The sequence below is a fragment of the Pseudophryne corroboree genome, chromosome 1 (genome assembly GCF_028390025.1).
Source record: "Pseudophryne corroboree isolate aPseCor3 chromosome 1, aPseCor3.hap2, whole genome shotgun sequence".
Taxonomy (NCBI): Eukaryota; Metazoa; Chordata; class Amphibia; order Anura; family Myobatrachidae; genus Pseudophryne; species Pseudophryne corroboree.
Window position 1 is genome coordinate 191,923,325 of NC_086444.1, and position 17,045 is coordinate 191,940,369.

A 17,045-nucleotide genomic window follows, 5' to 3' on the forward strand; every position below is an offset into this window, starting at 1 on the left:
TGTTAGTGGTGAACTGAAGCCCCATTGTCCACTCATTGCCACGGTCCTTTGCAGTTCCCAGTATACGTTGTGCATTGCCAAAGATAATGAATTTGCTCCAACCCCTCTCATAGTCCTCATTTGGCAGACGGAACAAATTTGAAATGTCTGGTCACTAGGAGATCACTCCTTCCCAGACACCAGCATAGGGGAGCATGGAATATATTTACATCGGGTAGTCACTGATTTATTGCCTCCTTTGTTAGTGCTCTTGCAATGCAGTCTATGCATTTTATTTATTTATTATTATTATTATTATTATTATTATTATTATTATTATTATTATTATTATTATTCTTTTTAACCCATCTTAAGTATGTATCAAGACATATCAGGTGCTGCTCCAGTGAAGTTAGTTATAATGTAGGGAAGTGGTTATAATAGGGTCATTGTTATAATCTCTCTTAAGGTGGCATTTGAAGGGTTAAAGTCCCTCCAGCCTCATTTGATGTATTATAAGTATGACCAAGTCCCAGAGATGGATGTGAGGGCTGTGATGAGCCAGGCAGGCAGGGACCTGTCCGTGGGAGAATATGACAAGGGAAATGGAGGGGGCTGGGAGGAAGAGGGGGGCATGACTGGAGCAAATTTAAATTGGCTTCAAGATTGTGACTGTTAATGAGAAGTGAAGGGAGGCGATAATGAGAGAGACAGGGGAAGGATGGGGTACAGGGAGAGGAGAGGGGGGAGAAGTGCCTGGGAGAGGGTAAGGGTGGGAGCAGTGGGGTGTGTTCGAGGGTTCTCTCACTGAATAATATAGATGATGCACATAAACAATGTACTGTGATAAGCACAACAACAAAGAGACAGACATACCTTCCAGCTCTCTACCTACCCTCATCACCTGCCTGTCCTGTATGTGCACTTACATATATACATAGACATGTTTCAGCATGCACTCCTACATATTTCCACACCGCATATCTATGCAGCACACAAACTGCATGATCTACCAATACACCAAACCTATGTCCCAACACACCCTGTATCTTATGCACCACATTTCTGACAATGAATTGGAAGGATATCACAACAGCTAACACCCGAATTTACTGAAAGTGTATTCTGAATGCATCGCAGATAAATACGACGTTTTAGTCATCAAATGTTTATTTTTATTTATTTATCGCTCAGCAGTTTAGATCTAGCTTATAGTATCTTATATCTATATCCCTCATATTTTATCTATCTATCTATCTATCTATCTATCTATCTATCTATCTATCTATCTATCTATCTATCTATCTATCTATCCCTAAAACATATATCTTACGTACACATATATATCACAGCTATATATTTTTCCTGTGTGTATGTATGTATGTATGTATGTATATATATATATATATGTATATTCTCACACACATATACATAAAATGTACCTATGTGACGTCTCACTCTCTCGCTATGTGTATGGATGGAGATGTGTCACTACACAAACACACTTTTCATTATAATCATATAGGTATTCCATGGCCACGGAACACAATGTGTGGTCATTGGTTTTCTTGGTTATTTCTGACATAGTTCTTGGATTTTTCATTTCATTATTTTTACTTTATTTAATGACTGCGCATATTCCATGAAAGAAAGAAAGAAAGAAAGAAAGAAAGAAAGAAAGAAAGAAAGAAAGAAAGAAAGAAAGAAAGAAAGAAAGAAAGACAATTGCCAAAGCCAAGATATTAGAAGTATTCTGAAATGAAGCGTAAGAGTACATGTTATTTAATGTTTGCCACAAAGGTGAATTCAGTTTCATTTAAGAAAACTAATAGTAAAATGTCCTTATAGCCCCTTCTGGAGTCGGGAGGAGACGGGGGAAATGATTGCAGGAAAGCTTGGGATGTGTGACCCGGGTGCTGTGTAAACTATGTATTGCTAGGAAGACCCATAGTTCTGATGGGAAACAACAGACTCTTGGCATATGCACGCCCCTTCATTATCATGCATAAGCCTATACCTGTGTATAATGAGCCTATTACCTCCCTTTTGGCTCACGGCCAGTTATATGTACCCAGCAGCACAGACATGCTTCCCGTGCACCAATAAGACATATGTGCTTGGCATGATCTAGCCTGGCTGCTGAACTGTGCAGTGCTACATGTCTGTGTGTGTAGGAGCCCCAGTGCCTTGGTGCACTGCTGCCTATATCCGTCCCTCCTCCCCTCCTCCCTCCCCATGGCTGGTTCTGAGCTCTGCCTCCTGCCTCCCAGCTCCACTCTCAGCTCCTCCAGCGGGGTCACAGCCACTGACGTCACCCGCCCGCACGCCCGGGCTACATTTACATACATCAAGGAAATTAGGGCATTAAAAAAATATATGCTAATCCGGCTCAGCGCTGGCTGCGGGCTGCCCACCCTTTCCTATTGCCGAATAGGCTCATTTTATTTATTACTATTATTTTTTATTTATTTTTTTTTCAAAAAGGAAAAAATCTTTTATAACAAAAAAAAAAAATAAGGGATGGAAAATGCCCGGATGAATGAACATTCAGAGCTGCTGGGAGAGGATATCTCCGGCTATCCGTGCTGCCTGCAAGACGCTGAGGGCTGGAGCCGTCCATGAATAATAAGATCTCCATTCCTTTCTCCTGCTCCTGTTGGCTCCAGACTGTATTATTTTTAAATACTGATGCATATGTAAAGGTATATTTGCATTTTCTTCCTTTATTATTTTAAATGCTGACATCTTTCATATATTAAAAAAAAAAAACAACAACAAAATTTGAGCTCCTCTGTCTGTGCCATTAACACATTTGATTCTTTGTGTGTGAGACATTTGCAGATGTTATTCTGGTTATTCATGTAAATACACTATTAGATACTGTTACACATATGACACGTTAGGGCTAGTTAAACAGGTTACTACAATATGCACTTAGTGATTAATATTCTTCTAGTAAATGGATAGAATGTCACATATTATGCAGGTAAAATTATTATTTTCTATTTTTATTTTAGATTGCATCTGTGTTCTATTCCTGACTTTCTATAACATGTATAGCCTAGTCTATAACATAGGATATAAACTTAACATAATCTGTATAGACTTATTTTATTAATCAAATGCCACTTTAGATATTTAAAATAAAAAATACAAAAAAAATATATAGGCAGAGAATTGTATTTGTGACAGTGCACCTGACACACAATATACAGATAAAAGGCCTGGAGGCACTTTTTTTTTCTTAAAAATAAATAAATAAATAAATAAGATTAAGACTTAGGCAAATTATTGTCTAACATATTGTCCAACATGACCAATTTATACCACATAAGGAATATATGACTGGACATGCTCTAGGTGACCACAGGATCAATTGTGAAACAAGCATAGTCCATTGCCACTGCCAATGACTTACCTGCAGATTCACAGTGGGCACTATGTGACCCTCCCCAAAGACCATTATGCAAATACATATGCATATTTATATAAGGAGCAGAGATTATAATAAAATGCTAATAACAGTGTAGTGCAGCTAGGGTACCAGATGTGTATTTTCCCCCACTATTTAACGATGTTCCTGAACAGATCTGTATATCTTTATATGTTATTTATGGATGTAATTTAGTGAAAGTGATCAGATGCAATTGCTCCTTTAATTTGGGTGTGTACATGTTTGTTTGTATCTGTGCAATATGTATATGTATAATGTATTTCGAAATCATGTGTGTGTGTGTGTGTGTGTGTGTGTGTGTGTGTGTGTGTGTGTGTGTGTGTGTGTGTGTGTGTGTGTGCGTGCGTGTGTACAGGTATATATTTAAATATATATAATTTATGTGTGTGTGTGTGTGTGTCTGTGTATATATATATATATATATATATGTGTATATATATATATATATATATAAAATGTCCCTCACACATTGTATTGTACAATATGGATATAGGAAGAAATATATGATCAGTTTACCGTGTCAGTCAGGTGTCGGTCTCCTATGTCCTATATGGCATGGTCCCCATCACAATGCACACTGCTTACCGCGGGGGTCGGTGGAGGCTGGGCTGGCGAGGATGCAGTGGAGTTCTCCCTGGCACGTCTCTTTGGGCCTGTGCCCTATTTGCCTGGGCCACAGCTATGTCCCATTCTGCTGCCTGTGCTAGCGGTGCCTGAACCCGCTCCCCCCTGTCTCCCCCTCTCTCCTCTCTCCCCCTGCCCTCCCTCCCTTGCACTCCTCCTATCCATTGCCAGGCGGCAAGGCAACCCTCTGCCTGCGAATCACAGCACCAGTGACTGGCATTTGAATAAGAGTTTCATCCCTCCAAACACCTGACTTTTACACTACCCTAAACACCCCAAAAATGTCTGTCTCTTTGGTGATTCCAGCACTGGGAGCCTTCATGTCCTACCCGCTAATACAGAGAGCGGCCACAAACTCACTCATCTATGTACATAGTTTAAATCACTAACAGGACGATCTCGTACTATTTATTTAGGATTGGAATACAGCAAGCTTCATTCACTGCACTGCAACTAATTCGCCAAAGCGGCATTTGCAAACATAACAATTTTATCACGTTATACAATGTTTGCGTAGCCTTACACAAACATCTAATAGCTACATATATACATACACACATACACCAACTACTTACATATACCGTGATCCACATATACATATATCCACTATATACACGCACACGTATTTACGTAAACACATACACCCACCACCTAAATACACCCACTACCTACATACATCCACATACAACATATACTATCTATCTATCTATCTATCTATCTATCTATCTATCTATCTATCTATCTATCATCTATCTATATACACATATGCACACATATGCATACATACACTAAATGTATACACAAACATACATATATACCCACAATACCCACTATCTGCATATACAAAGGCATACACATACACCCACTATACCCACTATCTACATATACACAGACATACACATACATACACACACACACACACACACACACACACACACACACACACACACACTACATACACACACTACACACAAAACAAACACATACATACATACATACATACATACATACACACATACCCACACACATCAAGTCACCCACTATCTACAGAAACACGGATAGATAGATAGATAGATAGATAGATAGATAGATAGATTACACACACACACGCGCGCGCGCGCGCATCCAGTCACCCACTATCTACAGAAACACGGATGCATAAATACATACATACATTACATACATACATACATACATACATACATACACACATCCAGTCACCCACTATCTACGGAAACACGGATAGATAGATACATACATACATACATACATACATACATACATACATACATACACCCACCCACCCACTACCTGCATATTGTATATTGTAGAACAATTGCATATACATTTATTCACTAATCATTAACGTTTTTTTATCCCCAAGACATGCCTTACTGCTGTTACACGGAGCTCTGCCCAATATAATTACATGCATTTTTTAAAAACTTATATCCAGTCATCATATGTAGCATAAATTCCACACCAATTCCACAATCATAATTAAAAATACATCTTAACTGAACAGTATGAAAGATAACGTAATATTATGAGGTAGGCACAATGTATCTTTAGATCCCTGCCAAGCATTTGATCATTCAGTATTGTTTAACATTTAATTAGCAACGGGTGAAAACTACTTTGTACACTTTGTACATTTGGCTACTTTGATTAAATGAAAGGGGCCGTGTTGCATTGATATTTGTACATTCGCTTATAAGATAGCGCAGTGCATAAGATGTGCGGTAATGTGTCTGGATGTAGAGGTGTGGGGCTCAGTAATTGCTGTTATAAAGGTGTAGGTTAGAATTTGGAACAAGCGCAAAATAATACGTCATTTGGAACAATGCGGCACGCAGCCGTCTATGCACACTGACGGGTTTCATGTATCACTTGTTACTGCAAATCAAACCAAACAAATAAACACTATTTAATCCATTATTTGTTTGGTTATAAATTTATTTTATCGCTCCCATCTTAAATATAGTTATAGATAATCCCATATGATAGAATTTTAAATAATGTTCTCACTAGAAAATAATTAGTAGTAATAATAATAATAATAATAATAATAATAATAATAATAATAATAATAAACTAAAGGCTATGTATATATTTTTTAAATGAAAGATGGATGTTGACCTTGCACATGCTTCATTATACTACAAGTCCAAGTTCCGATGCTCCATTCTCCTTGAATACCACGACTCGATTGTGAAAATGAACCTCAAGCACCCATCTTATATATACTGTATAAGCAAGTGTGTGACAAAACGAATTGGGGGGAAAAAACACTGCAATTATTTTGTGCATAATGCTGGTTCTTTAGCTTGTAGCGTTTGTGGACTGCCAGCAAATAATTGCCTGGATCTGGGCTCAGCGGGTGGTGGGTGCATGGTTAGACCTTTGAAGCTCCTGGCTCTGGTGCTGTAGATGTAGGGTAGTCACAGGGGTGGGGGCGGGGGGCGCTGTGAGTCTCTCTGGGCATAGTTGGCTGCGGGAGAACAGCGACATCTGCTGGTCAGTCTGCTGTGTAGCACAGGTTCTAAACGAAGTTATTGCATTACAGGTAAATAACATTCCATTCCTGCTGCTGGTGTAATTTTTTTAATTTTATTCTTACCCCAATCAAATTCCTATCGAATAAATTATTGTTTCATCATTTAATTTCAAATTTGACTGCTCTCAATGCACAAGCGACTGATAGTGATATGGATATAATGACTCCCCTTGAATAAACAAAGACAATTAGGCCAGCCTAGCGCTGACTCTGAGAAATTAGACATGACGATGGATGATGGCTCAGTGGGAACGTTCTCCAGACACACTTTCCAAAGTCATGAGATCAGGATGATAAATATATGTTCCATGTATTTTCTCTATGCCAATAACGCAGTCGCAGCGTCTACACTGAGTACAGGAAGGATGGCTACACACCTGTCCTGTAACACCGGCAAGGTTCCAGCTGCTCTTGGAATAAATGTATATATATATATATATATATATATATATCTATCGCACAACGCATTTCTCTGGAAATTCACGCAAATGTATAAAGGTTGCAATTTATCAATTTATGTGGATCGAAATAATACAATGTGTTCGAAATCGTCTGAGTGCATAATTTTGCTGAAATGATATGCAAGGGTTAGGTGTCGAAGTGTTCCTACAGGTATTTAATAATGTGAATATAACAGTGCACTCGCTTAAATATATATAGATAACTGTAGCTGGATGGATAGGTAGGTAGATAGATAGATAGATAGATAGATAGATAGATAGATAGATAGATAGATAGATAGATAGATAGATAGATAAACACATAATAGACATTAAACACACATATGTATACGTGTGTGTGTGTGTGTGTGTGTGTGTGTGTGTGTGTGTGTGTGTGTGTGTGTGTGTGTGTATTCCAAATGCCAATGCATTGTTTCACAACTATAAGATAAATATACCTAATAAGCGTGTTTATTGGTATTAAATTAGCCGAGTCTCTACAAAAAATAATGGTAAGGAGAACCTTGCTTCGAGGTACCGCCAACTACCCTCCCTCCATAGGATGTACATATTGATTAATAAGATCCTACCACTGAAGTAAAATTAAAGTGTCCAAGTCTTTAAGAAGTTTTTTTTTTATTCTTCCCAGACCCACCAGTGTTATTAGGGTTTTCCAGGATCCAATGCTTTAACCATGGATTTGCCAGGAGCAAGCACTAGTCTCCACCTCTTTGCTGACCGCGCTCTTCACGGTTAATCTGCATTTCAGTCCCCTTCCAGCCCCTGTAACGCCGCCAGGGTCTGTCGTAGCGCAATGAATTCTCCCTGCTTACCACTAATGCATGTGAGGTAAATTACCTGGCTAGGCAATCCACGCCTCAGTGATCACACATTGCATATTTACTTACATGCAAGTGATCTAAGCATTTGTGTAAACGCATCCTAGCCATCCAACGCATCCAATGAACGAAGTCGTTGAAAAATACCCTAAACACAGAAACACGCGCATTGTACGAACCTACGTATGTAGTTTTAGCTAAAAAGTTATTTGTAGAAATCCTTTTATTTCATACATTCCAAGTCTGAACGTTGACCAGGTTGCAACATTTTAATTATAAATAAAATGCATATACTATGGGTGTTAAGTATTAGTTAAACATTTTAATTGTCTCCCAGCATATAGACAGGAAGCTTGTGATTAATATATTGCTGAATAATATAAATGACGTTGCTGAGTTGACTGTTGGCGCTGAGCTAAGAATTACAGCAGGGCAGGGAGAAAGCCACCCAGCGTTATCTCTTGTCTTCTCCTGTTTCATTATTTTGGACACACAGCAGCAGGCTTGGCCAACCTGTGGCTCTTCATGTATTGGTGAACAACAATACTCAGCACGCCAATCAGTTTCTATGAGGCAAGCTGAGACTTGTAGTTCCATCAAACCTGGAGAGCCACGGATTGCACAAACCAGGGAGCCTGCCGCGTCCTATTGTGCGGAATAATGAGCGCAGCGCAACTCATGCGCATTGTACTCACCTGACATGCGGCCCTCAGACTTGCGCTTGGTGAGATGCGTCTGCCAAGGGAAGACGGAGCCATCTGCAGCAAGTGACTCGCTAGGAATTATATATAATATAGGACAGGTCAGTCAGATCCACAAGAAGAAAAAAAAAAACAGATAGGAAGGAAAAAAAAAAACTCTCATCCGGCGCAGTAACTTGGGCTGAGACCATGACACCAGGGATAGGCACCTCTCCCACCATCTCCACACTGCTACTACAACAGATGCCTGTTCTAAGGCTTATTACACATGCAAGCCTGCAAATGGTGACAATAACCAGATCACTGCCTTGGCTTATGCAGCTACGGTTTATTTTCAGGTCCCTCAGTTTCAGTTTAATGATTAAGATGCTGCAGTTCCACCTCCCAGCACACAACACTTCAATCCGCTGTCCAATGGTAGATACTTCAGTACCTATAGTAGTGTCAACAACGAAATATCATTATTTCTGGGTGTGAAATCACAAGGTGTGGATGGAGCACAACATATAATTGTTACCAGAAGTTCTCATGTACCACAGTCATTCGTTTTTGTCATTGATTTTGAAACTCTCCTGTACGATAGATATCCAGCTTATAAAGTACCTTTACATGAATGATTACACTGTATGGTCATACGATTCTCCATTAGGACCAGAAAGTGCTGAATACAGAGGAACATCCAGCAGCAGGCCACACCAGAGACAATGCACTCATCATGTGCAGTGAGGCGTGGTATCGGTCGCCCCGCCCACCAGCAAGGTGTGATTCCTGCTCGCACACAGACGCACCTACTTGTCGCTAAAATATCAGTATATTGTCGCAATAAGCGATAAACGCGCGTTTTTTGTTGTTTAGTATGTGTTGCACCTTAATAACTATGACGTCAACGTGTTTGCTATGCCAAAATATGATACATATAGATATAACAATTTATTATAACAGAATATAAAATTGATCATGAATATTACATATGTAGAAAAAGCTATGCATGTATGTGTTTGCATACACACAGAATATGTTACAGTGTAAATATATATAAAGTGTATATATGTATCTATACTATAGAAACATATATATACACTATACATATGCACATGTATGTGTGTGTATGTATATATATATATTTATATACGTATACATGCACTCACTGTGTGTGTGTGTGTGTGTGTGTGTGTGTGTGTGTGTGTGTGTGTGTGTGTGTGTGTGTGTGTAAGCATGTATGTTTTTACGTATGTATGTATGTATGTATCTTTCTGTGTGTGTATGTATCCCCCCAAAAATTATATATATATATATATATATATATATATATATATACAACTCGTTTTATATGATATTAGTAACCAATTTCTCTTTTGTTATATTAGCTATTCAATTAACTTTTAAATTACTTTTTTATTTCTAAAAATACATTTAATTGAAGCTGTTAGGAATACATGTACTTATGTTAATGTTAAAAAAAACAACACTATAAATAGATTCTTTCATTAAACACGCAATTACAAGGCGCACTGGAAGCAGAAGAAAAAACACAGCAGAGTATAATAGACACACTTGCAAATTGCTGGAGAGCTGGAGGTCTTTGATCCTGGCAATGCGGGGTTTTAAGAGAATGTCACCTGTGGTAACACACCCGGGGTTTCTAAATACCCATATGGGTGTATATCGGTTTCATTTCCTCCGGGCTCAACATAAATGTTATCTAAGATTCCCTTTTTCAATATTGCAATTTTTGTCGGAGATACATTTTTGTATTCATTTATGATTATCCAGATATAAAATACTATTTGTTTTCGTGCTTTTGTAACTAAAGAGGTGAATAATGTATCACATAAGATAGACTCTTACATTCATTTAAAATAAAGAATATTTGATTTTGAAAAAAGTCCTAGCAGTTATTTTAGATTCTTTAAATTATTTTAACTGCTTCAAACAGATTCTGCTATTTGGATTATATTTATTTATTTATTTATTTATTTGCAGAGAGAATGTTTTGTGGTTATTATTATTAATGCGTGTCTTTAATCGGATATTGTAAAATTCACTTATAAAATATAGAAATTTGTTGAGGAACTTCCAATGTTGGAAAATGAGACAAGACATTTGTCTACTAACCAAATGATTACTTTATATACAGTATTTTTTAACTAATTGATGATCCCTAATATCAAATGTGTAACTGTGAACCAAATGTAACTTTACAGAAAATTGTTTTCTCTCTCAAAATGAGTGATTGTTAACATAATATTAGTATAAACGAAGAGATCTGCCAAAATAAAAATTGGGAATCATCTGGACAACAACGTCCAATAAATACTAGTTTAATTCAGTACGAATAAGTAGATGGTGGCTGCCTCGTTGCTAGGTAATATGAATTATATTTGTAATTATTTAATTTCGTAGAAACCGCACCCAATTCACTATGATAATCATTTGTGTATTTACTTTTCACAACTGTCCACAAAGTGCAACATTATATAATATTACCGCTGTACCCGACAGAGTACTGCTAATACATTGAACGGAAATAATAAATTATCGCAAACATTCAGGTCGAATCATTACCCGGCATCATTCCGTCACTCACATTAAATATTTGTTGGTACATTGATAAAAAATATTTGTGGCATAAAACTTTATTTATGAAATGCGAGTATGAATGATTGTCTGGCTAAAATGGCCCATTGTCATGAAGTAATAGCATCCTTCTTTACCTAATGAACTCTGTACTTTTCCAGAAAAGCCACAATGGTCTTTCCTACTTGTAAATTACCCAAATGGTTTTACAGAACCTAATTACCGTTTCAGGACTAAACTGTACTTCCTTTTATAATCGTTATCATCTCAGCTAATATACATATTATAGCATAATCTACTAAGAATCACAATGCAATCAAAGAACTGAAAATCTGCTTCTTAAAATATAGCAGTAAAAAAAATACATATTTTTATTTTATCTATAAATGTATCTGTTTAAATATGTGTATGTATGTGAATATAAATATTTATATAGACACAAATATATAAATCTGTGTACAACAAATAAATATATATATATATATATATATATACGCGGAAGTTCATTTGCTGCCACTGTGTGATTTGCCGGACTATTTGAGCACTGCATAATCAATCCTAAATGCAAGTTAGAGAACGTGATAATGAAGCAGAATATTTTTTTTCAGCCCGTGGGCTAATTGGTCCTTATCTGCAGTCAGCCTCTCTGTTCAATATTCAGATATTTCATTAGACCCCTTTATAACTATATGAGCCACAGACGCCGTGTTTCTGGCATTGCACCCATGGATTTAAATTTTTTTACCAACCGCAGTCATGTTACCAGCAGTGTTAGGTCTCATCTGAATACCAGTTTCTCCAAGTTTACTGCTAATTATTAATCAAAGGCCAGATATGGCCTAGTTTACTGGAACATCGCAGGATAACTCCGCCTGCCAAGCTCATATGCCCTGAATTCACTGCTATGCGTCCTTTGCTTCAAAGCAATTAAGAAAACGAACAAGATACCCATCTGATACTCTATTAGGGGCTAATCGGAACTAAGGGTCCCCCTGCTTATTTACAGCTAACGTAATCTGACTCCATTATCTAACTTTATGTTTTATTACCATGTCATTGTTTTATTCTTCTCTGTGCAGCCACAAATATCCAGGATGCAAAGTGACAATGAATGTTTATCATTATAAAATATTAAAACAACAGAGTTTAGGCACTATACCTTGGCTCTGTTATTCAAGGCATACACTGTATGTATCTCGTCGTTTTGCAGAAGCTAATGGGATTGGTTTGTTTGCCTTTACAAGTCTGGTCGATGTGCTGTGATGAGAAACATCATTTGATGATGTTAATTAAGAAAAGGCTAATTGGAGTGACAGAAAGGAGTAGGAGGAACTACTGTATGTGCAATCTGACATTCTGGTGACGGGTGACCTCTAGTGGAAATAAGAAAATATGCATGTCTACATAAGAAGTCTCGTTGTACAGTGGGGATAATAAAGTTATGCCTCATTTTTATATGTTTTCATTTGATTGACCTTGTATATTAAAGTACAAAATGTATTCAACTGTTTTGAAGTCAAATAAACTTTTTTCATGGCTGCACTATTATTCACCATACTGATTGCATTCAGTGCAGCAATATGAGGTATTTTCTGAGAGAGAGAGAGAGAGAGAGAGAGAGAGAGAGAGAGAGAGAGAATAAGGAAGAGTTATATAATTATTTCCTAACTAAAACAAAAGCTAACAAGGTGAGTTTTATGTGTTTCTATATTACTGAGCAAGTACTATTAGAAATACCGACTGCAATGCTTGTCAATAATTTAATGAGAACTGACAAAATATATCCAATTTCACATTTACATTTAACACATCACATGAATGTGTAAACATACCAGTGGAACAATTTTGACAATCAAATATATTCTATTATGTATTTATTTGGGACCACTGCATGAATATATTAAATAAATTATGGCACCAAGTTATTGGATAACTTAAATCGGTTTGATACAACATACAATCTGATTATATATCTTGGTTCCAATGAAGAAAAAGGATTTATAAACTATCTATCTATCTATCTATCTATCTATCTATCTATCTATCTATCTATCTATCTATCTATCTATCTATCTATCTGTCTGTCTGTCTGTATAACTATCTATCCTATAAAATAAAAGGCTAAAGCTGCTCCTCATCTCTATGGGGAAAATTCAAGTGTTGTGTGCACCAGTGGCCACTAGATGGCACCCAATGGAGCAATTCCCGTTCGGGCGTGCACAGCCACAGTGGTAACATTACTGTTATGTTGTTCCAACATTTTGACTGGCTGGTAACTAGCCTATCCACACATAGGATTACAACCAGATCTCATCAACATTCTATGTGACTTCCATAGTAAGGTAGTCTTTTATAATATTATTACTGTGACATTTTGGAATATTTCTTCAACAGTGTTTGAAAAACAAATTCAAAAACGTTTTCTTTTTTTTAACGCAAATCATTACTTTGCCAGTACAAAATAATGTTTTAGTAGAATAGTAAACACAAAACTGCATATAAATTATACATTTAAAACTAGAGAACATGTTATTGAAACCTTTTGAACACCAGAGTTCTTTCTTTGGGTAAAGTTCTACAGTAGTTATCTGCTAACTTTATCATATGCAATTTTCTTTGTTTTCTAAAAGAAAACTGAGTTGCTATATTAATATGTTCCCTTTATTCAGTTTTGGCATATGCACAATGTATTAACTGTAATGGGAAGTTGTTTTATTGTATTCATTTCTGTTAATATTTTATTGGTGGTTTTCAATTAATTGGCCTTTTCTGACTCCTTCCACCTGAGATAAAACATTTACTAATGCTACTAGTAACATATATACGTGTCTGCTGGGGAATCCTACAGATTTGTATCAAGTACATTTGAAAAACTACAAATCTGGGTATTCAAATCACCTCCTTGTTCCTTTTTCACTATAGCAGAAATTGCTTGTACATCATATAAATCATTCCTTTTTAATTTTGAAGAGAAGTTGATAAAATAAAGGTACAGTATAAGAATGATAATGTCAATTATTACCTTTAAACATGAAGCTATATACTAATACCGTGGAGTCGTTATGGCCGCTAGACCACGTGCACGTGCTACGCACTTTGTACGCTATTTGCGTACAGAGTCCTGCACGTGGTACACACTTGGCGTACACACGCTGCGCTGAGTGTACGGGTTACACACATCGGGCGCACACACAGTTGATAACCTTTAAACCTTGCTAATAAAACACAGTGAGAATATACTTATACTCTAAACCACAGGTTCTCAAACTCGGTCCTCAGGACCCCACACGGTGCATGTTTTGCAGGTCTCCTCACAGAATCACAAGTGAAATAATTAGCTCCACCTGTGGACCTTTTAAAATGTGTCAGTGAGTAATTAATACACCTGTGCACTTGATGGGTTACCTGCAAAACATGCACTGTGTGGGGTCCTGAGGACTGAGTTTGAGAACCACTGCTCTAAACCTTAATAACCAAGTACTGTAATGTTGTAACTATTAGAACCTTTTAAACAATGTGTATGGTGTTTGAGCAATTGAGTCGCTAAGAAAAGCCCTTTGCAATAAACAGTGAAAACACAAGACCTGGTTTGGATTTAAAAACCACAGCAGCTCTAACACCGCCGTGGATGGTTTAGAGAAAAAGGAAAACACAATACAAGTTATACACTACAAACTAACAGGGAAATCTAAACAGAATAACAGAGAATATACATGAACAATAGCGAACAATCGCAAACAAGAGCCAGAGCCGGCCCTAGCCAATTTGATGCCCTAGGCAAAATTTTGTCTGGTGCCCCCTAGCACTGTCGCTAGTTCTGCATCTGACCCAGAAACACTTAGGCAGTGGGGACCACTGAGGGTGGGGGTGGGGGGGTACCCTGTTGGCCAGTTCAACCCTGCATAATGGCACACAGTGATGCCCATAATACACATAATTCCACACAGTGATGCACCTGACACATATAACCCCACATTAGTAATGCCCATAATACACATAATTCCACACAGTGATGCACCCGACACATAAAACCCCACATTAATAATGCCCATAATACCACACAGTGATGCACCTGACACATATGCCCCACATTAGTAATGCTAGTACTTTTGCTTGCTGGTGTGCTTGCAGTCAGTGTGTGCGCCCATGCAGCTCCCTGGATCCACGACTGCGTTTTGTGAGATTGGGTGGCAGGGTGAGTGCGTGCTTGCACTCGCACCCGTTAAAGGGGCACCCATACTGATGTGACCTCACAGGGTATGCCATCCTGGCAGGGGAATTTTACGGCATGGACTGACTAGGAAATAAAGTGTGAGGAGAACACTGCCCATGGTATGTCCCTGCAGACACCTGGGGTTTGCACAGGGATAAGGGACACACACAGGATAGCAGGGTCCCCATCCCCCATGTGCACAAGCAGTTTAGGTGAAGTCAGATTTATGTGAAGCAGTCTTCCAAATACACATGTGGTATCATAAGGATCTATCCAGTAATAACCTTATATAGTCAGTGAAAATGTCACAGGTCCAGGAATTGCAGTTACCAGGCTTCTGCTGTCTGTCTGAGGTCTCACAAGTCAGGGGCATTCAAGCATGTCGGAGGGAGTTTAAAGAACTTTAAGGGAGAGTGTGCATTTTATTTGACAAATGTGAACAGCAGTGTATACAAGTACTGATTGAATACATTTGGAAAGTAACAGTTAGTTTGCAGACTGTCCTTCCCAGCATGAGATACTGCAGGGACATGCTTGGATGCCCCCAGACATGCTTGGATGCCCTAGGCAAATGCCTAGCCTGCCTATAGCTAAGGCCGGCTCTGACAAGAGCGAACAGAATGAGAACACAATGAGAACAAATGGCGAACAAAATGGATAACAAAATGGCTACAGAGAAATATACATACGTGGGGATGATTCGCAAGCGCGTCCTGGATCCAGCCCTCAGCATTCAGAGAGAAAGCCTTCAGAGAGAGGGAGTGTCTGGCCAGGCAATGGTGGTCTTTATATACACAACATACATTCACAATACAATGGTCCCTATAATCTCATTGTTCATTGGACACAGGAATGTGTCTCCACATTATAGCAAAGCTCATAGGTGGATTTGAACAGGTGGGCTGTGTCTTTCTCCAACTGCTCTGGTGGGAGGTATCCTCAGGATTCCTGCCGCATGTGTAATTTACAGCAAATACAGTTAATGTTCATAAACTACTTTTGTACATAACTATACACAGGAGCGAGCGATCCTTTCCTAACCAACACCGAAATGTTACTCTTAAAATATCCTACAGCTGGATACTAGACACCACCTTTCAACCTTTATCTGACCCTTCCTATCATGCAAAGAGGAATCTCTCTGTCCAGGAACCGTTTAAACTAAACATACTTGCTGACATTGTCTAGGGGAATATTTACTACAAAACACACTATATGGGTTAAATATGCTACGATCGAGTCGCACGCTAGACGCTTGCAAACTCTACCATAAATGCGCATACCACGCGCGTGATCGCCGGAGCGATCTTACGCAAATTGCGGATATGTGCACGCACGGCAGAGCGTGTGCACGCGCAGCGGGCATGTGCATGAGGGGTTAGTACAAGGCATATGCATCAGGATATTTTTCGACTTTCACAGTCCACCCTTTGGCAGTCAACAATAACTGCCACTATCTAAACAATTTAAGCAGAAAAATATTCAATACAATGAAATACCTATAAATGATTGGGTGGAGGGAGGAGAGGAGAAGGTGGGAAATGTATGACCTAGTGGGATAGTAAAAGCATGTATGTATGAAATTCATGTCTGAGGGGTCATGTATCATCGTGCCGTACATGTTCTAAAATAAGCTTCGAGGTATTGCGAAGTATACATTG

At 38.2% G+C, this 17,045-nt stretch overlaps 1 long non-coding RNA gene across 4 annotated transcripts in view; it reads right to left on the reverse strand.

The window, feature by feature from the left end:
- Positions 1 to 9,232, reverse strand: part of LOC135060302 (uncharacterized) — a 16,193-nt gene extending 6,961 nt beyond the window's left edge. For 2 of the 4 annotated variants that reach the window (XR_010246727.1, XR_010246709.1), the window contains exon 1: positions 8,589 to 9,232. This is a non-coding gene — a long non-coding RNA (uncharacterized LOC135060302). Of the gene's footprint in view, positions 1 to 3,949; positions 4,187 to 8,588 lie in introns of those variants that run through there. The other 2 variants (XR_010246715.1, XR_010246703.1) reach the window with 1 other exon arrangement.
- Between the last annotated feature and the right edge of the window lie 7,813 nt (positions 9,233 to 17,045).